This window comes from Panthera onca, chromosome D1, assembly GCF_046562875.1.
Source record: "Panthera onca isolate mPanOnc1 chromosome D1, mPanOnc1 haplotype 2, whole genome shotgun sequence".
NCBI lineage: Eukaryota > Metazoa > Chordata > Mammalia > Carnivora > Felidae > Panthera > Panthera onca.
This window is the reverse complement of record NC_138348.1, coordinates 110,293,174-110,318,150: the sequence shown is the minus strand read 5'-3', so window position 1 is coordinate 110,318,150 and position 24,977 is coordinate 110,293,174. Positions and strand designations below refer to the sequence as shown.

The window sequence follows — 24,977 nt, the reverse complement described above, 5'->3', positions numbered from 1 at the left end:
CACCACCATACTATGTGGAAGCATGAGAAAGAGGAGGCCACACAGACAAAGATGACTCTAACCTTCCTTCCTCCTTGTACCCAACTTCATCTCCATTATGGTGGCACAGACCTCACGGGAGTGCACCATGCTAGGAGGGCAGCGATAGTGTTGGCCTAAATGCTGTCTGTGGGTTTTGTATTAGGACAGAACTCTTTTGGGATCCAGGAATTTTTATGACTTCTGCCTAATCTGTTGTATTAATTCTGAACAAAGTGTGGGAAGGGGAGAGAGACAGAAGTAGATGGAAAAATGCTGCTGAAGAAGTACAACTACTGAGGGGTTTTGGGGATTAAAAAAAGAGGTATTTTCATGTGTATATTGTTATATTGTTTAAAAATAATATTAGTTATTATTAAGAAAGAAAAATAATTGACCAAGATATTGTATTGAATAACTGAGTGCTAGTAAGAAATGCATATACCATGTGATTCAAAGCTATGTAAATGCATCTGCATAAAAACTTGTATGTGTAGATATCTTGCATTCGCAAGATGATGATGATGATATTGATGATGGTGACGATGATAGTGTTGATGGTGATGATGATGGTGACGATGATGATAGTGGTAATGATGGTAATGATGATGATGATAATGATGATAGGGGTGGTGGTAATGATGATGATCATTAGCATTTATTGGATTCTTACTTTGTTCCAGGCACTTTGTAAGGGTGTACATTAACTCGTTTAATGTTTACAAGACCCTGAAGGCAGATACAATTAGTGACCCCATTTTGCAAACGAAAAATAAGGTATAGAGCTGTCCAGAAATTTGGACAAATAATACAGGTTGTATTTTGGATGTGACTCCAGAGACTGTATGTCTAACCACTACACATAGACACTGAAGTGTCATCATCACTGAATTAGAGTGTCCTTTTTTATTTTGTTTTGGTCTATTTTTATTTTTATCCACTACATTAATAAAAGAATGGTGACCTACTTAATAAACATACTTACCAATTTTCTAGCATACCCATGATAGTACATTTTTTTCTCCCACAAGTTTGGGGCCACCATGGTTACTCATCCATTCCTCTATCACCTTTGTGACTCCTTGTGATGCTAGTTTTGTCTCTTCTGGGTCTCCATTTTGTTCTTGACCCTTACTAGATCTTGGGCTGTATCAGTGATTGAGACCCCTGTGCTCTTCCTAGTGGTTACAGTATATGATCAGATTAATTACTAAAAAATACAATTTGATTATAAACAGTGTCTATTTGAGGGGTGATTAGAATCTGCGACTGAAATACTGATGCAATGGGAAGAAAAGAGATTGTCTCATGAAAAACTATGGCCTTGCTTATTTGGTGCACCATTTAAAGAAACTGCCTGGGAAAGACAGTTTTGATGTTTCTTCTTCACTGAAGCAGATGACAACAATTCTGAAGGTCTAGTCCTTCCTGTAATTCTCTTTAATCTTCCTGAAATAGAGCTTTTGGTGTGTCATTCTGGAGCTCTGAGTACTTCAGTAGGTCACTCTTGCTTCTGGAATTAATTGCAAGCATTTGCAACTCTCAGCGAAATATTCCTTAAACTCCTTTGTCCTGTGAGTTTTCCTACTTCCTTTTGGTGCTTTTATACGTCAACCAAATGAAACTTGTTTCTTCTTGTTCATTATGATCGCATTATTTCCCCCCGTTGGAGTACCTCTCTTACTCCCATACTTACTTTTATATGTCCAAATCTTACTCACTTTGAAGGTCCAGCTCATGTCTTCTTTAGAGAAGTGTCTATTCATGTTTTCTGCCCATTTCTTCACTGGATTATTTGTTTTTTGGGTGTGGAGTTTGGTGAGCTCTTAATAGATTTTGGATACTAGCCCTTTGTCCAATATGTCATTTGCAAATATCTTTTCTCATTCTGTCGGTTGCCTTTTAATTTTGTTGATTGTTTCCTTTGCTGTGCATAAGCTTTTTGTCTTCATGAGGTCCAAAGTTCATTTTTTCTTTTAATTCCCTTGCCTTTGGAGATGTGTCAAGTAAGAAATTGCTGCGGCTGAGGTTAGAGAGGTTTTTTTTTTTTACTGCTTTCTCCTCCAGGGTTTTGATGGTTTCTTGTCTTACATTCAGGTCCTTCATCCATTTTGAGTTTACTTTTGTGAATGGTGTAAGAAAGTGGTCTAGTTTCATCCTTCTCCATGTTGCTGTCCAGTTCTCCCAGCACCATTTGTTAAAGAGACTGTCTTTTTTCCATTGGATATTCTTTCCTGCTTTGTCAAAGATTAGTTGGCCATACTTTTGTGGGTCTACTTCTGGGGTTTCTATTCTATTCCATTGGTCTATGTGTCTGTTTTTGTTCCAATACCATGCTGTCTTGATGATGACAGCTTTGTAGTAGAGGCTGATGTCTGGGATTGTGATGCCTCCTGCTTTGGTCTTCTTCAAAATTACTTTGGCTATTCGGGGTCTTTTGTGGTTCCATACAAATTTTAGAATTGTTTGTTCTTGCTTTGAGAATAATGCTGGTGCAATTTTGATTGGTATTGCATTGAATGTGTAGATAGCTTTGGGTAGTACTGACATTTTATCAAGGTTTATTCTTCCAATCCATGAGCATGGAAATTTTTTCCATTTCCTTATATCTTCTTCAATTTCCTTCACAAGCTTTCTATAGTTTTCAGCATACAGATCTTTTACGTTTTTGGTTAGGTTTATTCCTAGATATTTTATGTTTCTTGGTGCAGTTGTGAATAGGATCAGTTTCTTTGTCTTTCTGTTGGTTCATTATTAGTGTATAAGAATGCTACTGATTTCTGTACATTGATTTTGTATCCTGCAACATTGCTGAATTCATGTATCACTTCTAGTGGACTTTTGGTAGAGTCTATAGGGTTTTCCATGAATGATATCATGTCATCTGCAAAAAGTGAAAGCTTGACTTCATCTTTGCCAATTTTGATACCTTTGATTTCCTTTTGTTGTCTGATTGCTGTTGGTAGCACTAACAACACTATGCTAAACAACAGGGGTGAGAGTGGACATCCCTGTTTTGTGCCTGATCTCAGGGAAAAGGCTCTTAATTTTTCCCTATTGAGGATGATACTAGCTGTGGGCTTTTCATAAATGGTTTCTATGATGTTTAAGCATGTTCCTTCTATCCCGACTTTCTTAACGGTTTTTATTTAGAAAGGATGCTGAATTTTGTGAAATGATTTTTCTGCATTGATTGACAGGATCATATGGTCCTTATCTTTTCTTTTATTAATGTGATGTATCACATCGATTTGGGAATGTTGAATGAGCCCTGCATCCTAGGAATGAATCCCACTTGATCATGGTGTATAATTCTTTTTATATGCTGTTTAATACGATTTCCTAGTATATTGTTGAGAATTTTTGCACCCATATTCATCAGGGATATTGTCCTGTAGTTCTCTTTTTTTGCTGGGTCTCTGTCTGGTTTAGGAACCAATGTAATGCTGGATTCATGAAAGGAGTCTGGAAGTTTTCCTTCCCTTTCTATTTTTTGGAACAGCTTGAGAAGGATAGGTATTATCTCTGCTTTAAATGTCTGAGAGAATTCCCCAGGGAAGCCATCTGGACCTGAACTCTTATTTGTTGGGAGATTTTTGATAACTGATTCAATTTCTTCTCTGGTTAGGGGCGTTCAAGTTTTCTGTTTCTTCCTGTTTGAGTTTTGGAAGTGTGTGGTGCTTAGGAATTTTCCCATTTCTTCCAGGTTGTCCAGTTTGTTGGCATGTATTTTTCCATAGTATTCCCTGATAATTGATTTTATTTCTGAGAGATTGGTTGTAACAATTCCATTTTCATTCATGATTTTATCTATTTGGGTCATCTCCCTTTTCTTTTTGAGAAGCCTGGCTAGAGGTTTATCAATTTTGTTTGTTTCAAAAAACCAACTCTTGGTTTCACTGATCTGCTCTACAGTTTTTTTAGATTTTATATTGTTTATTTCTGTTGTGATCTTTATTAGTTCTCTTCTTCTGCAGGGTTTAGGGTGTCTTTGCTGTTCTGCTTCTATTTCCTTTAGGTGTGCTGTTAGATTTTGTATTTGAGGTTTTTCTTGTTTCTTGAGATTGGCCTGGATTGCAATGTATTTTCCTGTCAGGACTGCCTTTGCTGAATCCCAAAGCATTTGGATTGTTGTATTTTCATTTTCATTTGTTTCTATATGTTTCTTAATTTCTTCTCTAATTGCCTGGTTGACCCATTTATTGTTTAGTAGGTTTTTCTTTAACCTTCATGCTTTTGGAGGTTTTCCAGTCTTTTTCCTGTGGTTGATTTCAAGCTTCATCGCATTGTGATCTGAAAGTGTGCATGGTATGATCTTAATTCTTTTATACTTATGAAGGGCTGTTTTGTGACCCAGTATGTGATCTATCTTGGAGAATGTTCCATGTGCACTCGAGAAGAAAGTATATTCTGTTGCTTTGGTATGCAGAGTTCTAAATATATCTGTCAAGTCCATCTGATCCAATATATCATTCAGGGTCCTTGTTTCTTTATTGACCATGTGTCTAGATGATCTATCCATTGTTGTCAGTGGGGTATTAAAGTCCCCTGCTATTACCACATTCTTATCAGTAAGGTTGCTTATGTTTGTGATCAATTGTTTTATATATTTGGGGGCTTCTGTATTTGGCGCATAGACATTTATAATTGTTACCTCTTCCTGATGGATAGCCCCTGTAATTATTATATAATGCCCTTCTTCATCTCTTGTTACAGCTTTTAATTTAACATCTAGTTTGTCAGATATAAGCTTGGCTACTCCAGCTTTCTTTTGAGTTCCAGTAGCATGATAGATAGTTCTCCATTCCCTCACTTTCAATCTGAAGGTGTCCTCAAGTCTAAAATGTGTCTCTTGTAGACAGCAAATAGATGGGTCTTGTTTTTTTATCCATTCTGATACCCTATGTTTTTTGGTTGGAGCATTTAGTCCATTTACATTCAGTGTTATTATGGAAAGATATGGGTTTTCAAGTCATTGTGATGTCTGTAGGTTTCATGCTTGTAGCGATGTCTCTGGTACTTTGTGGTCCTTGCAACATTTCACTCATAGAATCATCCTTAGGGTCTCTTGTAGGGCTGGTTTAGTGGTGATGAATTCCTTCAGTTTTTGTTTATTTGGGAAGACCTTTATCTCTCCTTCTATTCTAAATGACAGACTTGCTTGATAAAGGATTCTTGTCTGCCTATTTTTTCTTTTCATTACCTTGAAGATTTCCTGCCATTCCTTTCTGGCCTGCCAAGTTTCAGTAGATAGATCCATCACTAGTCTTATTGGTCTCCCTTTATATGTTAGAGCACGTTTATCCCAAGCTGCTTTCAGAATTTTCTCTTTATCCTTGTATTTTGCCAGTTTCACTGTGATATGTTGTCCAGAAGATCAATTCAAGTTATATCTGAAGGGAGTTCTCTGTGCCTCTTGGATTTCAATGCCTTTTTCCTTCCCCTTATCAGGAAAGTTCTCATCTATGATTTGTTCAAGTACACCTTCAGCACCTTTCCCTCTCTTTTCCTCCTCTGGAATCCCAATTATGCGTATATTATTGCTTTAATTGTTTCAGTTAGTTCTCTAATTCTCCCCTCATACTCCTGGATTTTTTTAATCTTTTTCTCAGCTTCTTCTTTTTCCATAATGTTATCTTCTAATTCACCTATTCTCTCCTCTGCCTCTTCAATCGGAGCTGTGGTCATTTCCATTTTATTTTGCAGCTCATTTATAGCATTTTTTAGCTCCTCCTGACTGTTTCTTAGTCCTGTGATCTCTGTAGTAATAGATTCTCTGCTGTCCTCTCTACTTTTTTCAAGCCCAGTGATTAATTTTATGACTATTATTCTAAATTCTTTTTCTGTTATATCGTTTTTGATCAATTTGTTAGCTGTTGCTATTTCCTAAGTTTCTTGTGAGAATTCTTCCATTTCATCATTACCACAGTCCCTGTGGTAGCTCCAAACTGCAGGGCACTTCCCCTGCACTGTCTGGAGAAACTTGTGTTGGTTGGCGGAACCGCAGTCAGACCTCATGTCTGTCCCCAGCCCACCGCTGGGGCCACAGACTGGTGTGTACCTTATCTTCCCCTCTGCTAGGGGCAGGACTCACTATGGAGTGGTGTGTCCCCTGTCTGGGCTACTTGCACTCTGTGAAGCTTGTGGTGCTGCTCGATGGGATCTGGCCAAGGGTGTATTATCCAGGGTGGATCCACAAAGAGCACATGGGCAGGATGGGCAGGTTCTGCTCACTTTGCCCTCAATGGTCCCCTTCAGGAGGTGCCCTGCAGCACCAGCATGGAGGCCAACCTGTCAGAGGGATGGATCCACTGAAGCACAACATTGTGTGTGTGCGCAGTGCAAGCAAGTTCAGTGATGGGAACTGGTTCCCGTTGGGGTTTTGTCTGGGGAATGGGAGAGGGAGATGGAGCTGGCCAGCACCTTTGTTCCCCGAAGAGCTGATCTCTGTCTTCCTGGGCTCTACACCTCTCCCTCCCATTGTCATCTCGCCCTCCCCACTCTCCGAAAGCAGAGCTATTGACTCTTAACATTCCAAATGTTAAGTCCTGCTGCCTGTCAGAACTCATGCAGTCCAGCCTCTCTGCTTTTACAAGCCAGACTCGGGGGCTATGACTTGTTGGGTGGGCTGCCCCTCCACTGCCATGGCTCCCTCCTGCCAGTCTGTGTAGCGCGCACCACCTGTCCGCCCTTCCTACCCTTTTCTGTGGGCCTCTTTTCTACACTTGGCTCTGGAGGGTCCGTTTTGCTAGTCTTCTGGCAGTGTTCTGGGTTATTTAGGCAGATGTGGGGGGAATCTAAGTGATCAGCAGGACGTGGTGAGCCCAGTCCTCCTACGTCACCATCTTTCCTGAAGCTTCTCTCTGTTTTTATTTATTTTTGAGACAGAGAGACAGAGCATAAGCAGGGGAGGGGCAGAGAGAGAGGGGGAGTCACAGTATCTGAGGCAGGCTCCAGGCTCGGAGCTGTCAGCACAGAGCCCAATGCAGGGCTCAAACTCGTAGACTGTGAGATCATGACCTGAGCTGAAGTCGGACACTTAACCAACTGAGCCACCCAGGTGTCCCTAGAATTTAAATTAAAATTTGAGAAAAAAAAACCCCAAAACATTGCACTAACCTCATAAAAAGAATTGGGCATCTTTTTTTCTCAATTTTTTCTGAAATAATTTATATAAAATAATAAAGAATTATTCCTTGAAAAATTGGTAGAATTGTCCTGCAAAGCCAAGATAGCTTGGATTTGGGGGGAGAAATAGTCTTTAATACCATTTTAATTTCTTTGATTCTTACTGCCCTATAAAACTTCTCTTTGTTTTTCTTAAGTTCATTTATTTTTTATTTTGAGAAAGAGAAAGAGTGGGAGAGCATGTGGAAAGGGCAGAGAGAGAAGGGAGACAGAGAGAATCCCAAGCAGGCTCAGTAATGTCAGCACAGAGCCTGATGTGGGGCTCGAATTCACAAACTGTGCAATCATGACCTTGAACTGAAATCAAGAGTCAGATGCTCAATTGACAGAGCCACCCAGGGGCCCTTCCCATTCTCTTTCTTGCATCAATGTTTGTGTTTTGTACATTTCTAGAACTTTTTTCATTTTGTCTGTTTTCAAATTTATTAGTGTAAGCTGTTTAGAGTAACTTTTTAAATCATTTTTAAATAACTGATATCTTTTTTTATTTTCCTTTTTAAATTAAATTTGATTTGTGCTCACCTCGGCAGCACATATACTAAAATTGGAACGATACAGAGAAGATTAGCATGGCCCCTGCGCAAGGATGACACGCAAATTTGTGAAGCGTTCCATTAAAAAAAAAAAAAAAATTTGATTTAACCATATCCTTCTCCCTTTTTCTCTTGCTTAATCTTACTGTAGGTATTTCTTGCTTATTATATTCATCTTTTCAAAGAACTAGAATTAATTTTGCTAATCTTCTTCTCTTTATTATTTCCTTCCTTCTTTTTTCTTCTTTTTGGAGGAAAGGGGTTTATGATTGGTTGTTCTAAGTCCCAATTTTTGAGATGAATACTAGTCATTAAAAAAACTTTTATCTTGCAACTTTCATACATGTTTTTATATACATTATTATTTTATATTTATATGTTTAATATTATTTTATATGGCAATATATATTGTACGTAATTTTATATTTTATATAATAAAATACATGAAATATATCATATACTATAAAATATGGAATATAAAATAGTATATAAAATATATGTATGTGTGTGTGTGTATTTATTTATTTAAGTAGAGAGGATACAACAGTGATGTTGCATATGCCTGCACACAGCTTTAGCAGGTACGGTCTGGACCATCTCATCCCCTCTCTACCTTGCCCACTTGTCTCCCCCTCCAGATCATTATGCAGCAAATCCATACATCATAGAATTTAACCTATGAATATCCACACTGTAAAATCCAAATATATGGATTCTTTTTTGAAATATAACCACAATGCCATTATCCTACCTAAAATGTTAAAAACTGAGTGATATCTTTTATATTGTATTGTATTGTATTGTATTATTTCACTTCAGAAAAGATACTTGGCATGAAATTTACCCAATTAATATGCTTATAAATAACATCGCCTTGTTGTTTTGATTTGTATATCTCTGATGGTTAGTGATATTGAGCATTTTATCTTCTATCTGTTGGTATAGCAGAAGATTCATCCTAAGCCATTTGTATGTCTTTTTTAGAAATGTTTATTCAAAGTGCTTTGCCTATTTTAATTGTTATTTTTTTCCTAGTGAGTTGTAGGAGTTCCCTATATATTTTAGAAATTAACCCTTTATCAAATATATAGTTTGCAAATATTTTCTTGCATCCCATGGGTTGCCTTTTCCTTATGTTGATTGTTGCCTTGGCTGTGCAGAAGCTTTTTAGTTTGATGTAGTGTTACTTGTTCATTTTTCTTTTGTTGCCTATGCTTCTGTTGTTATATCCATGAAATCATTGCCAAGACCAATGTCATGTGATTTTTTCCTATTTTTTTTTAGGAGTTTTACAGTTTCAGGTGTTACATCAAAGTCTTTAATCAATTTTGATTTGATTTTGTGTATGATATAGGATAAGAATCCCATTTCATTTTTTTGCATGTGGATATCCAGTTTTCACAACACCATTTCTTTTTTAAAATTTTTAAATGTTTTTATTTATATTTGAAGGAGAGAGAGAGAGAGACAGAGCATGAGCAGGAGAAGAGCAGAGAGGGAGGGAGACACAGAGTCTGAAGCAGGCTTCAGGCTCTGAACTGTCAGTGCAGAGCCCAATGCAGGGCTCGAACTCACAAACTGTGAGATCATGACCTGGGCCAAAGTTGGACACTTAACCAACTGAGCCACCCAGGCACCCCACAACACCATTTCTTGAAGACATCACCCTTTCTTCATTGTGTATTCTTGGCACCCCTGTTTGAAGATTAGTTGTCTAAATATGATGGGTTTATTTCTAGGTTCTCTAGTGTGTTCACTTTGTCTATGTGTTTGTCTTTATAACAGTACCATATTTTTTTTTTAGTACCATAGCTTTGTAATATATTGTGAAATCAGGAAATGTGAAGTCTCCAGCTTTGTTCTTTCTCAAGGTTGTTTTGGCTGTTTGAGGTCCTTTGGGGTTCCATATGAATTTTAGGATGCTTTTTGTATTTCAGATAAAAATATTGAAATTTTAATAGGTATTGCATCAGATCTAGAATCTGGGTAGTTTGGACATTTTAACAATATAAAGTCTTCTAGTCTATGAATATTGGATATCTTTCCATTTATTTGTGTCTTTAATTTATTTCATCATTGTCTTGTAATTTTTCAATATGCAAGTCTTTGACCTCTTAAGTTAGTATTTCTAAGTATTTTGTTGTTTTGATGAATGATCCATCAGATTGTTTTCTTAATTTCTTTTTTTTTGGATAATATATTATTAGAGTCTAAAAAACTGGTTATGGGGAGCCTGGGTGGCTCAGTCGGTTGAGCATCTGACTTCAGCTCAGGTCATGATCTCACAGTTCATGGGTTCGGGCCAGTGTTGGGTCCTGTGCTGACGGCTCAGAGCCTGGAGCCTGCTTTGGATTCTGTGTCTCCTCTCTCTCTGCCCCCTCCCCTGCCCACTCTCTGTCTCTCAGAAATAAAGACATGTTAAAAAAATAACAAAAAACATAACTGGTTGTTTTCATGTAGATTTGTATCTTGCAATTTTATGGAATTTATTTATTCTAACAGTCCTTTGGTGTAATCTTTAGAGTTTTCTACATATAAGATCATGTCATTTGTAAACAAAGGTAGTTTTACTTTTTCCTTTCCTATTGTTTGATTTTATTTCATTTTCTTGCTCAATTTCTGTGGCTAGGACTTCCAATACTATGATGAATAGGAATGGTGACAGTGGACGTCCTTGTTTTGTTCCTGATCCAAGGGGGAAAAGCTTTCCATTTTTTTACCATTGAGTATTATCATGTTTACTGTAGGTTTTCATATATACTCTTCCTTATGTTGATGCAATTTCCTTTCATTCCAAGTTTATTGAGAGTTTTTATCTTCAAAGATGTTTAATTTTGTCAAATAATTTTTCTATTGAGATGATCATGTGATTTTCATCTGTCACTCTGTTAAGTGGCATATCAGATAGAATGGTTTCCATATTCCTTGCATTCCCAAGAATAAAACCCTACTTGGTCCTGCTATATTGTTTTTTTTTAATGTGCTCTTGAATTTGGTTTGCTACTATTTTGTTGAGGATATTTGCATCTCTGCTCATCAAGGATATTGATGAGGAGTTTTCTTTTCTTCTAGCCCTTTTATGCCTTTGCTAATATGGTAATGCTGATATCATAAAATGAGTTTGGGAATATATTTTGCTCTTTAATTTTTGGAAGCTTTTGGGAAAGGTTGTTGTTAATTCTTCTTTACATGTTTGGATTTTTTGTTTCTTCATGGTTCAGTCTTTGTAGCTTGTATGTGTCTAGGAATTTGTCTATTTCTTCTAAGTTATCAAATTTGTTGACATATAATTATTCACAGTAATCTCTTATGATCCCTTTTATTTCTGTGGCATCAAAACTAAATATCTTAATATTAGATTTCTGCATTTGGATGAGGAAGTTTTTGGTACAGTTGATTTTTCTGAATCAGTATTGAAAAAATGTTCCCTACACCACAATTTGTGAGCTATCTTTTAAGTTACTATTGTCTAAACATTTCTCTTTGATTTTTTTCTTGCAAATGCTTGTTGAAGAAATTGAGTAGTCCCTATGGTTTAAATTGCCTTGTAGGTTAATTTGTTCATTCTTGCTTTCAAATTGTGGGCATTCATCTTTAAATTTAACTTTGCTTTTAATTATGAAAATTAATAGTTGCAAAGAGTCAATTCTACAAATTGACTGGGTGGCTCAGTCAGTTAAATGTCCGACTTTGGCTTGCTTCACGATCCTCCAGTTCATGGGTTCAAGCCCCATGTTGGGCTCTGTGCTGACCACCCAGAGCCTGGAGCCTGCTTCAGATTCTGTGTCTCCCTCTCTCTGTGCTCCTCCCCTGCTCTCACTCTGTCTCTCTGTCTCTCAAAAATAAATAAAAATTTAAAAAATGTTCTTGTTTTATCCTTCCATTTACGTATATATTTATAAGCACTGTCTAGCTTTTGCTGATTATATCCCTGTGGTGTTATTTAATATGACCCTCTGTGTGCTTCAATTCCTGTAAATTGGTAGATTATTTAGGATGTGCATTCTCAACACGGGTGATATCACCCCTAAAAGGGTGAAAATTGGCTCTTTGTGAGGTAAGACATCTTACTTTTTAGTTCTGTCCCCCCAATTTTAATACATTGCTTTTATAATCATTAACATGAGCATCAGAATGTGTATCATTTTACTTGTTACTCCCTGACTTTTTAGATATTACAAATAAACAAATTTAAGTAAACATCAAAAAAACCCGAACAAACCCATAATCATTAACATCAACATATTGAATTTCCTATACGGTTTCCTTTTTATTTTTAATTTTTTTAGAAATATTCTATTTAGTTTTTTCAAATATATAAATTTTAAGCTCTACTTTGTTTTTATTTTTCAATTTTATCGCATTATGGTTGGTGTATATAGTCTACATAATATTAATACTTTGGCTTTTATTGGTGATTTCTTTCTTTTCTTAACATACGGTCTATTTTTTAAATGTTCCATGAGCATCTTACTTTGTTAGGTATAGATTTCTTTTTTTTTTAAATTAAGTTTTACATTTTAATTCAATTATAGTTAACACACAGTGTTTTATTAGCTTCAGGTATACATTATAGTGATTGAATAATTCTATACATTACTCAGTGCTCTTATGGTAGGTGTACTCTTTATGTTAGGTATAGATTTCTTTCTCTTTGTGTGTGCGTGTGTGTGTGTGTGTGTGTTTGTCTATGTGTGTGTGCCTGAGTGTGTGTTTTTTCTATGTGCGTGTGCCTGTGTGTGTGTGTGTTAGCACCCGCATACTTATAATACTGTTCAAATCCTGATGTTTATTTTTTGTCTCTTCCATCTATCATTTGCAGAAATGGGTGTGCTAAATCTCCAATTACTATTATTCATTTATATGTGTATGTATATGTGTGTGTGTGTGTACATATATATATATATATATATATATATATTAATTTACTTATGTCAGTTGCTGCTTGACATATTTTCAAGCACCATTCTTAGGTGCAATGATGTTAATAAGGGCTATATCATCTTGCTCTATTGTTCCTTTTGCCAGCATGTAATATTCTTTTGTGCCACTTTTTGTCTTCCTTATATCTTGTCAGATAACAATATTGCTTTCAAAATTGTTTCATATTTGCCTAATAATTAAATTTTTTTTTCATATTCAACGTTTAAAATTTTTCCAAGTACATAATGTTTTATTGACTTTCTTTCTTTCTATTTATTTATTTATTTATTTATTTATTTATTTATTTATTTTAATATATGAAATTTATTGTCAAATTGGTTTCCATACAACACCCAGTGCTCATCCCAAAAGATGCCCTCTTCAATGCCCATCACCTACACTCTCCTCCCTCCCACCCCCATCACCCCTCAGTTTGTTCTCAGTTTTTTAGAGTCTCTTATGCTTTGGCTCTCTCCCACTCTAAACTCTTTTTTTTTCCTTCCCCTCCCCCATGCGTTTCTGTTAAGATTTTCAGGATCCACATAAGAGTGAAAACATACGGTACCTGTCTTTCCCTGTATGACTTATTTCACTTAACATCACACTCTCCAGTTCCATCCGCGTTGCTACAAAGGGCCATATTCCATTCTTTCTCATTGCCACATAGTACTCCACTGTGTATTAAACCACAATTTCTTTATCCATTCATCAGTTGATGGACATTTAGGCTGTTTCCACAATTTGGCTATTGTTGAGAGTGCTGCTATAAACATTGGGATACAAGTGCCCCTATGCATCAATACTCCTGTATCCCTTGGGTAAATTCCTACCAGTGCTACTGCTGGGTCATAGGGTAGGTCTATTTTTAATTTTTGGAGGAAACTCCACAGTGTTTTGCAGAGCGGCTGCACCAGTTTGCCTTCCCACCAACAGGGCAAGAGGGTTCCCATTTCTCCATATCCTCTCCAGCATCTATAGTCTCCTGATTTGTTCATTTTGGCCACTCTGACTGGTGTGAGGTGATATCTGAGTGTGGTTTTGACTTGTATTTCCCTGATGAGGAGCGATGTTGAGCATCTTTAATGTGCCTATTGGCCATCTGGATGTCTTCTTTAGAGAAGTATCTATTTATGTTTTCTGCCCATTTCTTCATTGGATTATTTGTTATTTGGGTGTGGAGTTTGGTGAGCTCTTTATAGATTTTGGATACTAGCCCTTTGTCCGATATGTCATTTGCAAATATCTTATCCCATTCCATTGGTTGCCTTTTAGTTTTGTTGATTGTTTCCTTTGCTGTGCAGAAGCTTTTTGTCTTCATGAGGTCCCAATAGTTCATTTTTGCTTTTAATTCCCTTGCCTTTGGGGATGTGTCAAGTAAGAAATTGCTACGGCTGGGGTCAGAGAGGTCTTTTCCTGCTTTCTCCTCTAGGGTTTTGACGGTTTCCTGTCTCACATTCAGGTCCTTTATGTATTTTGAGTTTATTTTTGTGAATGGTGTAAGAAAGTGGTCTAGTTTCAACCTTCTGCATGTTGCTGTCCAGTTCTCCCAGCACCATTTGTTAAAGAGACTGTCTTTTTTCCATTGGATGTTCTTTCTTGCTTTGTCAAAGATTAGTTGGCCATACGTTTGTGGGTCTAGTTCTGGGGTTTCTATTCTATTCCATTGGTCTATGTGTCTGATTTTGTGCCAATACCATGCTGTCTTGATGATGACAGCTTTGTAGTAGAGGCTAAAGTCTGGGATTGTGATGCCTCCTGCTTTGGTCTTCTTCAAAATTACTTTGGTTATTTGGGGCCTTTTGTGGTTCCATATGAATTTTAGGATTGCTTGTTCTAGCTTCGAGAAGAATGCTGGTGCAATTTTGATTGGGATTGCATTGAATGTGTAGACAGCTTTGGGTAGTATTGACATTTTAACAAGGTTTATTCTTCCAATCCATGAGCATGGAATGTTTTTCCATTTCTTTCTATCTTCTTCAATTTCCTTCACAAGCTTTGTATAGTTTTCAGCATACAGATCTTGTACATCTTTGGTTAGGTTTTTCCTAGGTATTTTATGCTTCTTTGTACAATTGTGAATGGGATCAGTTTCTTTATTTGCTTTCTGTTGCTTCATTATTAGTGTACAAGAATGCAACTGATTTCTGTACATTGATTTTGGATCCTGCAACTTTGCTGAATTCATGTATCAGTTCTAGCAGACTTTTGGTGGAGTCTATTGGATTTTCCATGTATAAGATCATGTCATCTGCAAAAAGTGAAAGCTTGACTTCATCTTTGCCAGTTTTGATGCCTTTGATTTCCTTTTGTTGTCTGATTGCTGATGCTAGCACTTCCAACACTATGTTAAACAACAGCGGTGAGAGTGGGGATCCCTGTTGTGTTCCTGATCTCAGGGAGAAAGCTCTCTGTGTTTCCCCATCGATGATGATATTAGCTGTGGGCTTTTCATAAATGGCTTTTATGATGTTTTAAGTATGTTCCTTCTATCCTGACTTCCTCGAGGGTTTTTATTAAGAAAGGATGCTGAATTTTGTCAAATGCTTTTTCTGCATCAATTGACAGGACCATATGGTTCTTATCTTTTTTTTTTTTTATTGATGTGATATATCACGTTGATTGATTTGTTACTGTTGAACCAGCCCTGCATCCCAGGAATGAATCCCACTTGATCATGGTGAATTATTCTTTTTATATGCTGTTGAATTCGATTTGCTAGTATCTTATTGAGAATTTTTGCTTCCATATTCATCAGGGATATTGTCCTGTAGTTCTCTTTTTTTGCTGGGTCTCTGTCTGGTTCAGGAACCAAATTAATGCTGGCTTCATGAAAGGAGTCTGGAAGTTTCCTTCCCTTTATATTTTTTGGAATAGCTTGAGAAGGATAGGTATTATCTCTGCTTTAGAACTCCCCAGGGAAGCCATCTGCTCCTGAACTCTATTTGTTGGGAGATTTTTGATAACTGATTCTATTTCTTCACTGGTTATGGGTCTAGTCAAGTTTTCTCTTTCTTCCTGTTTGAGTTTTGGAAGTGTGTGGGTTCTTAGGAATTTGTTTATTTCTTCCAGGTTGTCCAGTTTGTTGGCATATAATTTTTCATAGTATTCCCTGTAATTGCTTGTGTTTCTGAGGGATTGATTGTAATATTTCCATTTTCATTCATGATTTTATCTATTTGGGTCATCTCCCTTTTGTTTTTGAGAAGCCTGGCTAGAAGTTTATCAATTTTGTTTATTTTTTCAAAAAACCAACTCTCGGTTTCATTGATATGCTCTACAGTTTTTTTAGCTTCTAAATTGTTTATTTCTGCTCTGATCTTTTTTATGTTTCTTCTGCTGGGTTTGAGGTGTCCTTGCTGCTCTGCTTCTATTTCCTTTAGGTGTGCTGTTACATTTTGTATTTGGGGTTTTTCTTCTTTCTTGAGATAGGCCTGGATTGCAATGTATTTTCCTCTCAGAACTGCCTTAGCTGCATCCCAAAGTGTTTGTATTGTTGTATTTTCATTTTCGTTTCTTTCTATACATTTTTTAATTTCTTCTCTAATTGCCTGTTTGACCCATTCATTCTTTAGTAGGGTGTTCTTTAACCCCCATGCTTTTGGAGGTTTTCCAGACTTTTTCCTGTGGTTGATTTCAAGCTTCATAGCATTGTGGTCTGAAAGTATGCATGTATGATCTCAATTCTTGTATACTTATGAAGGGCTGTGTTGTGACCCAGTATGTGTTCTATCTTGGAGAATGTTCCATGTGCCCTCGAGAAGAAAGTGTATTCTGTTGCTTTTGGATACAGAGTTCTAAATATATCTGTCAAGTCCATCTGATCCAATGTATCATTCAGGGCCTTTGTATTCTTTATTGATCATGTGTCTAGATGATCAATCCATTGTTGTAAGTGGGGTATTAAAGTCCCCTGCAATTACCACATTCTTATCAATAAGGTTGCTTATGTTGTGATGATTTGGTTTATATATTTGTGGTCTCCTGTATTTGGTGCATAGACATTTATAATTGTTAGTTCTTCCTGATGGATAGACCCTGTAATTATTATATAATTCCCATCTTCATCTCTTGTTAAAGCCTTTAATTTAAAGTCTAGTTTGTCTGATATAAGTATGGCAACTCCAGCTTTCTTTTGACTTCCAGTAGCATGATAAATAGTTCTCCATCCCCTCACTGTCAATATGAAAGTGTCCTCAGGCCTAAAATTAGTCTCTTGTAGACAGCAAATAGATGGGTCTTGTTTTTTTATCAATTCAGATACCCTATGTCTTTTGGTTGGAGCATTTAGTCCATTTACATTCAGTGTTATTATGGAAAGATATGGGCTTTCTAGTCATTGTGATGTCTGTAGGTTTCATGCTTGTAGCTATGTCTCTGGTACTTTGTCTCACAGGATTCCCCTTAGGATCTCTTGTAGGGCTGGTTTAGTGGTGATGAATTCCTTCAGTTTTTGTTTGTTTGGGAAGACCTTTATCTCTCCTATTCTAAATGACAGATTTGCTGGATTGAGGATTCTTGGCTGCATATTTTTACTGTTCATCACTTTGAAGATTTCCTGCCATTCCTTTCTGGCCTGCCAAGTTTCAAAAGAGAGATCAGTCATGAGTCTTATTGGTCTCCCTTTGTTTTTAGAGCATGTTTATCCCTAACGGCTTTCAGAATTTCCTCTTTATCCTTGTATTTTGCCAGTTTCACTATGATATGTTGTGCAGAAGATTGATTCAAGTTATGTGTGTAGGGAGTTCTTTGTGCCTCTTGGATTTCAATGCCTTTTTTCTTCCCCAGATCAGGGAAGTTCTCAGCTATGATTTGTTCAAGTACATCTTCAGCGCCTTTCCCTCTCTCTTCCTCCTCTGGAATACCAATTATGCATCTATTATTTCTCTTTAGTGCATCACTTAGTTCTCTAATTTTCCCCTCATACTCCTGGATTTTTTTATCTCTCTTTTTCTCAGCTTCCTCTTTTTCCATAATTTTATCTTCTAGTTCACCCATTCTCTCCTCTGCATCTTCAATCCAACCTGTGGTCATCTACATTTTATTTTGCAGCTCATTAATAGCATTTTTTAGCTCCTCCTGGCTGTTCCTTAGTCCCTTGATCTCTATAGCAATAGATTCCCTGCTGTCCTTTATACTTTTTTTCAAGCTCAGCAATTAATTTTATGACTATTATTCTAAATTCACTCTGTTATATTGTTTAAATCGTTTTTGATCCGTTCGTTAGCTGTCGTTATTTTCTGAACGGTTTTTTGAGGGGAATTCTTCCTATTTGTCATTTTGGATAGTCCCTGGAGTGGTGCGGAACTGCAGGGCCGTTCCCCTATGCTGTCTTGAATAACTTGCATTGGTGGGCGGGGCTGCAGTCAGACCTTATGTGTGTCCCCAGCCCACCACTGGGGCCACAGTCAGACTGGTTTGTACCTTCTCTTCCCCTCTACTAGGGGCGGGATTCACTGTGGGATGGTATGGCCCATCTGGGCTACTTGCACACTGCCAGGCTTTTGGTGCTGGGGATCTGGTGTATTAGCTGGGGTGGATCGGCAAGGTGCACAGGGGCGGGGGAGGGGGGGCAGGCTCAGCTCACTTTTCCTTTGGAAATCTGCTTTGGGAAATTTCCCCAAAGCAGATCTGCAGCACTGGGCGGGAGTCAGACCTGCGGGAGGGATGGATCCGCAGAAGCACAGAGTTGGGTGTTTGCGTGGTGCAAGCAAGTTCCCTGACAGGAACTGGTTCCCTTTGGGATTTTGGCTCAGGGATGGGCGAGGGAGATGGCACTGGTGAGCACCTTTGTTCCCTGCCATGCTGCTCTCTGTTGTCCGGGGCTCAACAACTCTCCCTCCCGTTGTCCTCCAGCCCTCCTGTTCTCCAAGCAGAGCTGTTAACTTATAACCTTCCAGATGTTAAGTCCTGCTTGCTGTCAGAACACACTCCATCCAGCCTCTCCATTTTTGCCAGCCAGACTCGGGGTTTCTGCTTGGCCGGTGGGCTGCCCCTCCACCCAGGCTCCCTCCTGCCAGTCTGTGTAGCACGCACTGCCTCTCCACCCTTCCTACCCTCTTCCGTGGACCTCTTGTCTATGCTTGGCTCTGGAGAAGCCGTTCTGCTAGTCTTCTGGCGATTTTCTGAGTTATTTAGGCAGGTGTGGGTTGAATCTAAGTGATCCGCAGGACTCAGTGAGCCCAGCTTCCTCCTACGCCGCCATCTTCCCAGAAGCTCTCCTGACTTTCTTTATTTTCCTAATCTGAGTCCTTCTGTCAATTGAAAAATCACACCCATTTATATTTATTGTTATTATTGATATAGTAGGCCTTATTCTTGCTACCTAATGTCATATCTTACATCTCCTGCAGTTTCTTATTTCTCTTCTCTATTTCCTATTAAACACATTAAATTTCTTCTACAGATATAAAAATATTTATTTTATCTTTGTTGTTGCCATTAATACCATACAATACATTTTTAATATAGCAACAAAAGGAATCCTTTCAAAACTTAAGTAAAATCTTGCTAGTTCTCTGCTCCAAAATCTTCAACGTCTTTATTGTTCACCACGGTAACTGTGGAGTACTACAGTAGTATTCTGTCAGGCGCTACATGATCTGGTCCCTCATTACTTTTCTGATCTTACCTCTTGACACTGTGGTTTGCTTGCATCGGTCAAATGCATTAGGCATTTTCTAGCATCAAGTTCTTCATACTTGCTGTTATCTCTGCTTGGGATGTTTCTTCCTCATATGTCATATGACATGCTCGCTCACCTCTTCCAGGTGTTTGCTCAAATATCATCTTTTCAGTGAGGTTTCATTAATCTGTTTAATTTTACAACTTTACCCATATACATACACTATCTTTTTTTCCCCTTTTTTTTTCATTGCATTTTTTGCCCTTGAATAGTATATCTATTTAATGCATCTCTTCTCCCACTAGGAAATAAATCTCTATGCAGGCAGGGACTTTTTTCTGCTTACAGTAGCCTCTCCAGAGGCTGGAACAGAGTGTTCCAGCCTCTAGTTCCTGGAACACTGAAAGTAATAAATCAATATATATTGAGCAAATGAATGAGTGGATTCAAAGTCTTCACGTCGTTTTGGTCTGCAGCTGGGAGACTGAGGGATGGAAGAACTGACAAGTAGTACAAAATCTGGGTCAAGAGCCAGGCATAGGAGTAAATGTAAATTTGGATGTCAGTCATACCCTGTGAACCTAGGGTGGTCTGTCATATCCATGATCTTATATGGGAGAATGAGTTCTTTTTTTCTCCTTGACACAGCATATTTTGAAAACTCAGTTTTTTGAAATATTTGTATGGTCAAGTATAATTATTGTAATAAGGTATTCTTTTTAAAAATTTCTGATGTTTATTTATTTTTGAGAGAGAAATAGCATGAGCAGGCGAGGGGCAGAGAGAGAGAGGGAGACACAGAATCTGAAGCAGGCTGCGGGCTTTAAGCTGTCAGCACAGAATCCAACACCGGGCTTGAACCCACAAACTGTGAGATCAGGACCTGAGCCACATATGGACTCTTAACACACTGAGCCACCCAGGTGTCCCATAAGAAGGTATTCTTGATCACAAGAAAGGAACATGATCTATGTGGAGAAAAGAAGATCAGATTAATTTGCAGGCCAGTTACAGGATAGTTAATTAGGACATGAGTTAATTAGATCCATCTTAAATGGAAGGGGAAATCTTGTTAAGCCAAGTTGTAAAAGCATCAGGTTAGGTTGTTGTATTTGTTTTAAGTATGGAATCACTGATTGGATTCCTCTGACCCTTTTAAAAAGTATTAAAGCTGTCATCTTGTAAAATGCCTTAAAATAAGTCAGATAGGCACATGTCGTGGAAAGAATACAAGCTTTATAATTAGATCTGAGTCTCAGTCTTCGCATCACCACTTACTGGTTATCATTGGACAATGAATTTGAATTCTCTGCATGCCAATTTTCTCATCTGTGTAATTGAGTAACTATTACAATGGGTGATGGAAAGGTCAAAAGTGAATGTATTCAAAAGCACTTAGTATGGTAGTTGATGTGGAATACCTAATGGCAACAGTTCATATTTAGTGAGGGCTATATCATGTGTTTACTTGTTTATTTCTCTTATTGATCCTAAGGATCTGTTATCACTCCATTACACAGGTAAGGAAACTGAGACACAGTTAAGTATTTTACTCAAGGCCATAGAGCCAGTAAGTGGTAGTATTGGGATTTGAACCCAGTGTGGACTGGACTGGAAGCCGATATCCTTAACTACTATACAATACTTCCTCTTGCTAGGGATAAATGTTAGCTTTTTCTCCTTCTCTCTTTTACCTACAAACTATAAAATTCAGAAAGTAGATTAGGGACCATGTCTTGTCTTCTTTTATATTAATTTTAGTTTCTGACAGTGTTTGTCTATTAACTGACACATACCAGTAAACTAGGGAGAGAAGATAAGAAAGCAGGGCAAGAAGAATTCAGGTGTGAGGCTGATCTTTAGGTCTTCTTTGTCTTTCTTGTTGTGGACCCAGGGTCTGAGATCTAAATTTCCTTTCTAATAGTCACTGTCTTTAAACATGTATAGTTTGGCTTATATGAAGTCTTGGCACATTTTTAAATAGTGAAGGAATAACTTCCTTTTATTAATATGGAGCTGGATGAAGAGAGTTTAACTTTCTGGCTTCCAATAATACCATGTATTCATTTAGTAGAAATATGGATTTGCTATTTTTTAATTAGTCTTAACTGATTGGGGAGCTGTTAAAACGGTGGCTAATGTTGCATATTGTCTCTTGAGACTTTCATTTTGCATTGATTCTCAGACTTGTTGCAAATATGAGATCCATTGTTTTTATTTTACCATTTTCATTTCCAGAGCACATTTTCTAATTTCAGGAGCTTTCATTTTAAAGTGTTTTGAGTCAGTTTAATAAGAACCTAAACTAAATTGCACTTGCACATGAGCTGTGGAGTTTCAACTAGATGGGGCAATGTGTCAATTTGAAATAAAATGGTAGGCTTTTCATAGAGCCTACAACATTTGGTGACCTTGGTCCTCTGAAGACATTAGATTTCCTCAACTGATACATTTGTGTTTGGCACTGGGGAAATGAACACATTTGGAAATGAATCTTTTCTGATATATTTTTTCCAGTTATTTCTACATAGCTTTGCAGGCTCAGATCTGATTTTATTGACATTATATAAGTTCCCCCAAAAGACAGAAGAAACGATGAAAATTTTATTTACTTGGTTATTACTCTGATGACCATGGTTTGGAAGACTTAAATTAGGATACAGATAAGTTCTAAAATATTGATTCTGGTAAATCATCACTAGCAGTAATTAAGTGTTCTGGGCTTCCTGGTAGTTTGGTTTTATAATACAAGCCTTCCAGGTGAGAAGGCAAGAAGAAATGAGGGTCCAGAGCAACTGGGTGGCTCAGTTGGTTAAGCATCTGAGTTTGGCTAAGGTCATGATTTCAGGGTTCATGGGTTTGAGCCCTGCATCTGGCTCCATTGTGCGGGTACAGAGCCTGCTTGGTATTTTCGATGTCTCTTCTCTCTTTGCCCTCACGACTTTGTGCTCTCTCTCTCAAAATAAATAAATAAGCTTAAAAAAAAAGAAATGAGGGGCCTCTCACTTTTATTAAGTTCACTTAGCTCATATTACTGTGATCAAAATAGACAAGAGATAGCGAAAAACAAAACAAAACAAAAAGAAAGACATTGGCTCTTCTGAGCTAAGGACTGCTACTAATTACCCTGTTAAGTCCCCCAAATAAAATGGCATTAATGTTGTTCATTATGTACATGGACGTTTGCATTGTGTTTAGGCAAACAAAACTTTTTTGCCCATAGGACAAATTAACGAAATGGCTTCCTGATGAGCAGAAGAAAAAACAAGTGAGTGTAGGGATTTCAGAGGATCACAAGACACTAGTGAATATATTGAGACTCTGGAAAGCCATATTTCTCCCATTTGTTCAGGCATTTAGCAGAAGTGATAGGTGCAATGAAGACAGAAGCAGGTGTAAACATGAGTATAATGGATAGCTATTTACAAATGTCTTCCATTTATAAATTAGCTTGACATGAGACATGCATGATATGACTTACTGAATTAAGTCATATTATCTTCCATGGGAATCAGATAAAATCAGCTCAAATAAAATTTTTAAAAAATGTGAAGCATATTAATATATCAATGTTTAAGCAAAATGCATAAACAGGAATAGGAGTCAAATTACTAGTGTTGTACATTGAATTAATGCAGTATGTAGCTATAGTGGTATAAAAGAGAGGAAGTGTAATACAGTGGAAAGGGTATTAGGTTTAAAGTCTGTTATTCTGGGTCCAATTCAAATTCTTTCTCTCCTTATCTTTCTAATCTTTGGAGACATTCCTGAATATATCTGAGTCTATGTTTCCTCATATTAAAAATGTGAACATAATAATATACTTAAAAAAATAATAAATATCATATAGTGTTATTTAGTTGTATATTAGATGAGTTAATATATGAGAGTCTTTGTAGTAATGATCTTTAATAAATAGCAGTTCTCTTTTTCTCCTTCCCACTGGTTAGAATGGATAGCATTAGGTATGGGGGGATTCATTTTGTAATGAAAATGGTGTGTTGATAAGGGTAGAACCTCAATCATGATCTTGCCTATGCTATTATTAGAAATCACATCTGAGAAAAAACAATAAATTATGATGAATCTTCTTAGTGCTATCATCGGTTTTAGCATAATTGCTCATTAAGCCTTTAAAATTATTAGACCTTGTTCATTAAAAAGCCTTTCCTGAAGTGCAATGAGGCTGCTTATTCATGTCAAATGATTTACAGTGATATTCTTTGTAATTACAGATGTTACAGCTTCATTTGCATAGTTGAGATCATTAGCTGCAATATACAGCCAGGGTTCACTGTGTCATGAAGTGGATCCAGCGTATCCCTGGGAATTAAATGTGCTTTTGGAACCAGTGTTAGAACTGGCAAAGAGAACAATGTTGGGTTAGCCTTATATTAAATCTTAGCTATATATAAGAAATATTAGTGTTTAAACAGAGCATAGGTCTCAGAATCAAGCATTTTTGATTTTGTGACTGGGGCACTATGGTATCTTCCTGCTCAGAAAGAGAGAAGAGGGTGCATAAGAGAACCAGTGTTTAGTTAAGGCAAATGCTATAGTAAGTACTATGTTAAATAATTTTCTCCTTTACAGTGTAAAAACCATAGCAGCTGATCGCTTAGCTATTTATCTGATCCTGTTATTCAGTGATGCTTTTAAGAGACTTTATATCCTCATTTATAATTTTTAATGAAAACTGCCATGGTAAATGGGGCAGAACATACACTGACTATTGAGAACCTCTCTGAATCACAGAGTGGGGAAATAAATCAAACTTGGGTCAAATAAAAATATAAACCATACTTTTTTGTATATAAGGAAAGTATAAAAAGAAAAAATCAGTTTCTAGTATAATAAATGTTAATAACATACTATTTGCCATACTGCATAAAACGATATTTTCAGGATAATGTATATCGAAATAAATATCTGTTTCTTCTATGCAATATGTAACCATCTAGAATATATATATATATATATATATATTTCTACTGTATAGAGATGAATCAATACCAGAAAAAGCGCCTCACTATTTGGGAAAAACAAAGGATTTTATCAGGAAAAAGATGTGATCTGAACCTGAGAATATGAATAATTACACGGTATTTAAATCTAAATATATGTTATAAACAATGAGTTACTTTATTATATGCCTTCTGATATATACACTGAAGGATCACAGAATCTTTTTGTAGTTTTCCTGACAAGAGTGTGTGATCTTAATGTAGTAATGAAGAAATGATTAGACAAACCATTTGAACATCAATTTTAAAACAACTGTTCTATTCTTTTGAAAAACAAGGAAATACTTCTCTAGATTAAAAAAATTATATGACAGTTTCTATTTCTGCCATGAAGGAGTAAAAGGACTGGATTTAATTTCCTGTCTTAAACAATTAGCAAACTTGACAAAATCTATGAACCAACTCTTTTCAGACATTAAACAACAGAACTCATTGGATCATGATCCCTGAAGGGAAGCAAATGAGTTGAGCCTGATGACCATGCTGGCTTTTTGCCCAGGGGCACATCCCCAAACAGACAGCAGAGAGAGATGTTCCAAGTGTTTCATAATGTTCTAGTGGGTTGATGAGATGGAGATCAGGGGTCAGGGACTTCGAAGCTGCTGGAAGTTACAGAGTAGAATTCTGGAAAGGAGGAATTTATACAGGAAAAGAGCTCCACAAATCTGA

At 37.0% G+C, this 24,977-nt stretch overlaps 1 long non-coding RNA gene and 1 other non-coding gene across 2 annotated transcripts in view; both read left to right on the top strand.

The window, feature by feature from the left end:
* LOC144613023 (uncharacterized) overlaps nt 1-24,977 on the top strand; it is a 68,344-nt gene that overhangs the window by 29,068 nt on the left and 14,299 nt on the right. The window lies entirely within an intron of this gene.
* Nucleotides 7,721-7,827, top strand: LOC132662700 (U6 spliceosomal RNA). Its single transcript, XR_009602700.1, has one exon. It is a non-coding gene; the product is annotated as a U6 spliceosomal RNA (small nuclear RNA).